The sequence below is a fragment of the Solanum dulcamara genome, chromosome 12 (genome assembly GCF_947179165.1).
Source record: "Solanum dulcamara chromosome 12, daSolDulc1.2, whole genome shotgun sequence".
NCBI classification, from domain to species: Eukaryota; Viridiplantae; Streptophyta; class Magnoliopsida; order Solanales; family Solanaceae; genus Solanum; species Solanum dulcamara.
The window spans coordinates 61381362-61389845 of NC_077248.1; positions in this window are offsets into that span (position 1 = coordinate 61381362).

Here is an 8484-nt window from a genome sequence, read left to right on the forward strand (position 1 = left end):
TATGAAGCAAGATTATGAGTGGCACATACGTGATATGGGAGATTTGATCCAACTAACGTCTTAACAGTCCACTTAAATTTGGACAGAAAAAGTGGTTGGAGACAGCCACAAGGGCCGAATATATGGAATGGTCTCTAGAAATAATGTACAACGACTCCAATCAGGTTTAGAAGGTATTGGATCATCGCGTCAAGCCGAGGCCATTGAAGGGGTTCAGATAGCTGCAATGTCTGAGCAAATTATAGAACTTATACGTGCATTGCCAGAATCAGAGAAAAGAAGGGTTGAGGAGCAAAAATGTATGAATGAAAAAGTTGAACAAATTAAAGAATGGGTGTTCAACCTCACTTGTCAGCCTCCGCCCCGTTGTTCAAGAGGATCCACTCCGGATGAATCCGACGATAGTGATGAATACATAACAAATAGTCTTTAGGTTTCCTATGTTAGTTTATGAACATTTTGAAATTTTTTGTTAACTTTGAAATACTTTAAATCGTTCCAAATTATGAGTTTATTTGTTTTAAGTGTTAAATTATGTTTGTTATTATGTATTTTGTGTATTTTGTTTGTTGTTATTTGTGTTAGAATGGCTGAATTGCTATGAAATGAATTGAATTTTGATTGCAGGTGGACAACAAAAATTACATATTTTTGCTGTCAAAAATATTGTCGGAAAGCGACGGACAGGGTCCTTTAATTTGTCGCTTTTTGAAATTTTTTAAAAATTTTTTCCAGAAAAGCGACAGACGGATACTCGAACTCCATCGCTTTTCTGCAAATTTTTAAGAACACAATATCAAAAAGCGTCGGATGGAGACCAATAATTCATCGCTTTATATTAAATAATTAATTTTTTTAAAAAATAAAAAGACGGAGTCCATCATTTTTTATATATATTTTTTAATTAAAAAATTTAGGGACTACACAGTATGTCGCTTTTTATGACCCTATCCGTCATTTTTTTAAAAGCGTCGAGCAAAAAAGTGACGGAAGTGACTTCGTAGCTTTTTTGTCGAGTTTGACCAAAGAAGCGATGCAGTCCGTCGCTTTTTGTGTCGTTTTTCACCTTTTTAGTAGTGTTAATTCCATTGCAGTGTCTTCACATTGGGGAAGAACTAAATCTCGCTAACAAGTTTATTGATAAAGCTATATCTGGTCTAAAATTATTGGCAAGATACATTAATGCACCAATTGCACTAAGATATGATATTTCAGCACTAATAAGCTCTTCATTATTTTAATGAGGTTGAAATGGATCTTTATTAATATCAAGAAATTTCACTACCATTGGGGTACTCAGTGGGTATGCTTTATCCATGTAAACTCTTCTTAAAATATTTTCGGTATAGGTTGATTGATGGATAAATATTCCATTAGCAAAATGTTCAATTTGTAGACCAAAATAAAATTTTGTCTTTTCGAGATCTTTCATTTCAAAAAAAAAATTCAAACATGTTACTGCCTTTGAAAGTTCTTCAGGAGTTCCGATAATAATCAAATCATCAACATATACGACTATTATGAAAAAATCAAATTCAGACCTTTTCATAAAGACATAAGGGCAAATTGGATCATTTTTGTATCATTCTTTTAGCAAATATTAGCTAAGATGATTGTACCACATTCGCCTAATTATTTCAGCCCATATAAAGATTTTTGGAGTTTTATTGAACAAGTTTTGTGGGAATCTTTATATATTTTAGGCATTTTAAATCCTTCAGGAATTTTCATAAAAATATCGTTATCCAAAGAGCCATATAAATAGGCTACAATGACATCCATCAGATACATACCAAATTTTTCATGAACTGCCAAATTTATAAGATACCTGAAAGTGATTGCATCCACCATAAGAGAATATGTTTCCATATAATTAATGTCAGGTCTTTATGAAAATTCTTGTGCCACAAGTCGTGTTTTATTTCTTACCACTTCATTTTTCTCATTTTATTTCGCACAAAGACACATTTGTACCCCACTGATTTTATACCTTCAGGTGTTCAGATTATCGGTTCGAAAATTTTGCGTTTTTCAAGCGAAGCTAATTCAACTTGAATTGCATCTTTCCATTTTGGCAATCATTCTTCTGTCTACATTCATCGATAGATTTTGGTTCAAGATCCCTATTTTATTGCATTATTTCAATAGCAACATTATAAGCAAAACTATTATCGACAATTACATTATTTCGGTTCCATATTTTTTCTGATGAGACATAATTTATTGAAATTTCTTTATCAATTTCAAGCGTCTTAACCTCTTCCACGGTTTTATCAATTGGTATGTCTGCTCGCTCTTCTTGAGCAGGTTCTTTCATATCATGACCATTTTGATTGTTTGCTCATTTTCTTTTGGAAGGATTTTTATCTTTGGAATCTATCGGTCTATCACATTTTAAATGTGGTTTAGACTCATTTGCATTAATTAATTGTCCTACTGGGACATCAACTCGAATTGGAGCATTAGCAACTGGAATATGAGATTTAGTAACTCTTGATAGGTCAGTGAATGCATCTGGCAGATGATTTGCAATATTTTATAAATGAATTATCTTTTGAACTTCCAGTTCACATATATTTGTACGAGGATCTAAATGAGATAGTGATAATGCATTCGAATCTATTTTCTTTTTCAATTGCTTCTTTTCTCCCCCTAATGCTGGGCATACTGATTCATCAAAATGACAATCAATAAATCTTGCAGTAAATAAATCTACAGTCATAGGTTTCAAAGATTTTATGATAGAAGGAGATTCATACCCAACATATATCCAATCTTCTTTGTGGGGTCCCATCTTTGTACGTTGTGGTGGAGCAATTGAAACTTATACTGCACATCCAAATATTCTAAGATGAGAAATGTTCGGCTTTTGAACAAAAACCAATTGTAATGGGGAGACTTTATGATAACTTATGGGTCTGATCCGCATAAGATTTGCTGTATGTAAAATAGCGTGACCCCATAATGAAATAGAAAGTTTTGTTCTTATAAGCATTGGTCTAGCAATTAATTATAAACGTTTAATCAATGATTTCGCTAGACTATTTTGAGTATGAACATTAGCAACTGGATGCTCAACTGTTATCCTAGTGGACAAACAATAATCATTACATGTCTGAGATGTGAACTCACCAGCATTATCAAGACGAATTGTCTTTATTGCATAATCTGGAAATTGTGCTCTTAACTTAATTATTTGAGCAAGTAATCTAGCAAATATCATATTACGAGTTGATAATAAGCACATATGTGACCATCTTATAGATGCATCTATTAAAACCATATAATATTTAAATGGTCCACATGATGTGTGAATGGGCCTACATATATCACCCTGTATACATTCTAGAAATGCTTGGAATTCAATTCCCACTTTGATTACTGATGGTCTTGTAATCAATTTTCCTTGAGAACATGAAGCACTAGAAAACTCTTTAAATTGAAGAATCTTTTGGTTCTTCAAAGAGTGTCCATGTGAACTCTCAATTATTTTGTGCATCATAATAGAACCAGGATGGCCCAATCGGTAATGACAAATAATAAAATCATTTGAGTTAGTAAATCAAAGATTTACTATGCTATATTTTTTAACCATGCTAATACTTGTGAAGTATAAGTCGAATGAAAGAACGGATAACTTTTCAAATATAACCTTCTTGCCCGGCATCATTGTATTAATATAAAGATATTCATTCTTTTCATCATTTGTAGTCTCACTATGATAACCATTTTGATGAATGTCTTTGAAACTTAATAAGTTTCTTTGAGACTTACTACAATATAATTCTTCATTAATTATTAAATTTGTTCCTCTGATAAGTACAACTTTGGCTTTTTCTGATCCTTCAATTAATCTTGTACTACCAGATATTGTATTAACATTAACTTCTCTCATAATCAAACAAGAGAAATATTTCTTATCTCTTAAAATAGTGTGTGTTATGACACTATCAATAAAACACATATCATCAAAATTGATTTTGGATCCAACTGATGACTGAGAATTTCCATATTCTTCATAAACAAAAAGATACATTATAAGAACGTAAAAAACAAACAACATAAGAAACTTTAGGAAATCGCACTATCTTAAGAAATATCTTCACAAAGGACAATATAATTGTAACACCCCTCAAAATTTTTCCTAAGATTTGGGCCTTCTTTGTACACGTGTGGGGACCATCATATTTATTTCGAAGTATGTGCCTGAGTTAAGATGATTCCCTGAGAAATTTAAGAGTGTTGGAGGTGATGTGGGGTCATTGGGGACCCCTAGGACCGAGCTAAGTCCAAAAGATCCGTCGTGGCTAAGTCTAGGACGAATTCATGTAAGGGTCGACTTTTAACGACCCTATCATTTGAAAGACATCAATCTCGGTGGCCCACGGCCTATCAAATTAAAGGTCGTCGAGTCTTCTTTCCAATGCCACTAAGAACGTAAATTTTGGAGTTCGGAGTCAAAAGATATGACGATCCGAAGACGAACTACCACGATGGGGATTTCATTTTGGCCTGGGTTACAACTGCTGGGGAAATGGCCTTGGCGCTGTAAGGGCGCGACGCGCCACTATCGCGCCAGAAACATGCCTCAGTAGTTTGGTCCTTGGCGCGACGCGCCACTAAAAGTGTGCAGGGTTTTTCAGGCCAAATTCCCAGAATTTAGAACAATAGGCTTGGCGCTGTAAGGGCGCGACGCGCCACTATCGCGCCAGAAACATGCCTCAGTAGTTTGGTCCCTGGCGCGACGCGCCACTAAAAGTTGTGCAGGTTTTAGGCGTAATTGGCCTTGGCGATGTAAGGGCGCGACGCGCCACTATCGCGCCAAGGGCGTTTTTGCCTAATTTTCAGAATTTGGAGGAAGGGCAATTTGGGAAATTTCCCAAATTATATATACACAAGCCTTGTGTATTTTGGGGTCATTTTTTTCAGCCCCCACTCTCTCTCTAAAGAAAAGCCCTAGCTCCTCTCTCTTCTCTTCTTCTCCATTTCCAACCAAAAAGGAGTCCAAAAGCTTCAAGACCTCAAGCTCCCATTGAAGACCCAACCGCAAGGTTTTCTTCAAATCTTCACTAAGGTATGTAAGGCTATCCAAAATATGGGTTGAGTCCACCCATGTTCCCTATTCTTGTTTTGAGGTTAGATATTCATGAAAATGGAGTTTCTTGGTATGGTACATGTTTGAATGAGTTTTGTCTCTGTTTTATTTAATTATTTATGTGCCAATGTTGTTGAGCTAAGAGATTCCTAAAATAAGCCCTTATGAGAGTATGAGATGATGAAGAAATGAGTTGCTAAATATGTTTTATTGATCTTCTTAATTATGTAGATTTGATAAAGTATATTATTTCTTAAAAATGATGCCTATTATAAGAATGTCGATTTAAAGTTTTGAAGATATGATTGAGATTGAGCAAATAATATGCTTGAAAGAGATTTGATTGTGATAGAGTTGATGAGTTGACAAGGTTGTAATGAGACTTGTCGATGTGATTTGATTGAGTTGATTGGATGGAGTTTTATGAGCATTGAGTCTTGAGAGAAGTATCGAGCATCGAATTAGGCAAGAGTATAGTCCATACTCGAACCCAATAACTGCGTCGCCAAACGTAGGGAGGATGGAACCGTTAAAGTCGGATGCTTCCCCGAGAGATTTGTCCTGACATTATAGGACCTGGTTGGATTGGATCCATAATTTGTTGATTCGTTCATGCCCTGGCAAGGTATGAACGGACGCGGCAACAACGTTGGTTTGTTGTACTTTCACTGGCTCATAAGTGATGGTTGTCGGTTAAGAGAAACTCCCAAATAGGTGTTGATAGTACTCTGAGTCGGATTGAGTTGATTTGTATATGATTGGTCCTGTCTAAATTATATCCTTCTTTAGACTTAGGACATTTGATTGAGTTGTCATCCCTTTTGAGTTGAGTTCCCGAGTTGATTGATTCTTCCTTGATATTCATTGTATTCGGCCATCTTACATACTCGTACATTCCATGTACTGACGCCATTTGGCCTGCATCGTTTCATGATGCAGAGACAGGTACTAGAGATCATCAACCGGCGCCCAGTTGAAGATCCACTTTCACTCCCAGCCTGTCGGTGAGTCCTCCTAGTTCCCGGAGGATATTGGGCCCTCTTGTACAATTTTTTGATTGTCTTTTCTTTATTTGGATTGTCGGTAGCCATGGGCTTGTCATTGGCACCTCTTAGACTTAAATAGAGGCTTCATAGACTGGAGTGTGGAGAGGTCGAGTTGTGATTTTGAGGAGTCTTATGCTATTGTCTTCTTTTGATTATAGTTGCTTGGCCTTCGGCCCTTATATTATGAAAAATATTTCTTTAATTGAGTTTTCCGTTAAGAGAATGTGCTTGAATGAATGAGTGACTGTACCAAGTGGTTCGCTCAGAGGTCAAAAATGGCCTTCAGGTGCCGGTTACATCTAGGGTACCCTCCCGGGGCGTGACAAATATGGTATCAGAGCACAGAGTTCAAGTGTCCTAGGGAGTCTATGAAGCCGTGTCTAGTAGAGTCTTTCTTATGGATGTGTTATGCACCACACTTATAAGCAGGAGGCTATAGGACATTAGGAATTGTTTCATTTTTTTTTATACTCTGAATTCGTGCGATGGAGTTAAACTCCCTGAAGCTTCCTTTCTAATTCGTGCGTTTATACGTTACAGATAATGCCTCCTAACGTACCGCTACCCAGAGGAATGTTGATAATATAGGGATGCCACAGTCAGAGGCACGCCCAGCAAGGACTAGAGGCTGACCCGCGAGATATGCGGAGGCACCTCAAGTGCCATCTACCCCGCCTGCACCCACATTAGAGGCTGAATTTTGAGGGGCAATTGCAATGCTCACTCAACTAATGGCTGCCCGAAGCGGTAATCAGAGTTCGCCGACTCTCAGCTCTAGTTCTGAGGAGCCATCTACTACCATTAGAATTAGAGACTTTCTGAGGATGAACCTACCGGTATTTACGGGTTCTAAGGTTAATGAAGATCCCCAGAACTTTATTGATGAAATATGGAAGATTCTGAAAGCTATGCATGCTACGGAAATTGAGGGGGTCAAGTTGGTGTCTTATCAACTCAAAGATGTGGCAAACATTTGGTATAACCAATGGGAACAGGGTAGGGGTAAAGATGTTGAGCCTGCTAGGTGGGATGAGTTTGAGGGAGCCTTCCTTGACCACTTCTTTCCCCGAGAATTGAGGGAAGCAAAAGTGGAGGAATTTGTAAACCTAAAATAGGAAGGTATGTCGGTTAAGGAGTATGGCCTAAAGTTCATCCAGCTGTCCAGGTATGCTCCAGAAATGATTCCTAATGTGAGGTCAAAGATGAGGAAGTTCGTCTCCGGATTAGGGAGGCATGTGAAGAAGGAATGCAAGGCAGCATTGTTGATCTCAGATATGGATCTTTCCAGATTAATGGTGTATGCTCAACAGGTAGAGGAGAAGAAAAGAAAAGACAGAGAAGAGCACCTGAGCAAAAAGGCAAGGTCGTCTGGGCAGGAGAATGAGCAGAGGCAAAGCAAGGGCAACAGGTCCTTCTTCCAGAAGAGGCCTTCCACCTATGCCTCATTTACCGCTAATGCACCGGTGCCGCAGAACAGGTATGATCAGTAGGGACAAAATCACTAGAATTTCAGGCCACAAAGTTCTCAACCCCAAGCTAGCATGGGTCAGGGTGCGCAGGGGAAACCACCATGTGTCAAGTGTGGTAAGCTTCACTTGGGAGAGTGCCGAGTGGGAAGGATGGGTTGTTATAAATGCGGCCAAATAGACCATTTTCAGAAAGAGTGCCCAGCATGGGGGAACAGAGCCCGGTCCTCTGCCACCGCACCACTAGCTAGAGGTAATCAGAGGGGCATTACTCCAGGTACGTGTGGAGGTACAAATCGCCTATATGCCATGGGTAGTCGCCAAGATCAGGAGAACTCTCCAAACGTCGTAACGGGTATGATTCGAGTCTCTTTCTTTGATTGTTATGTATTGATGGATCCAGGTGCCACCTTATCTTTTGTGACTCCCTATGTGGCTAGTAAGTTCAATAAAATCCCTGAACGTCTTCTTGAGCCCTTTTGTGTGGCTACTCCTGTCGGTGATTCTGTCTTAGCTGAGAGAGTCTATAGAGATTGCACTGTGTCATTTCATCACAGGGACACCTTGGCTGACTTGGTTGAGTTAGATATGGTTGATTTCGACGTGATCCTTGGCATGGACTGGCTTTATATCTGTTATGACTCTATTAATTGTAGAACTCAAATTGTCACATTCAAATTCCCGAATAAGGCTGTCATAGAGTGGAGGGGTAGTCCTATTGCGCCTAAGGGTAAGTTTATTTCATACCTTAGGGCTAGGAAGCTAATCTCAAAAGGGTGTATTTATCACCTTGTTCGAGTGAAAGATGATAGCATTGAGTCTCCATCCCTTGAGTCGGTTCCGATTGTCAACGAGTTTTCGGATGTCTTTCCTGAAG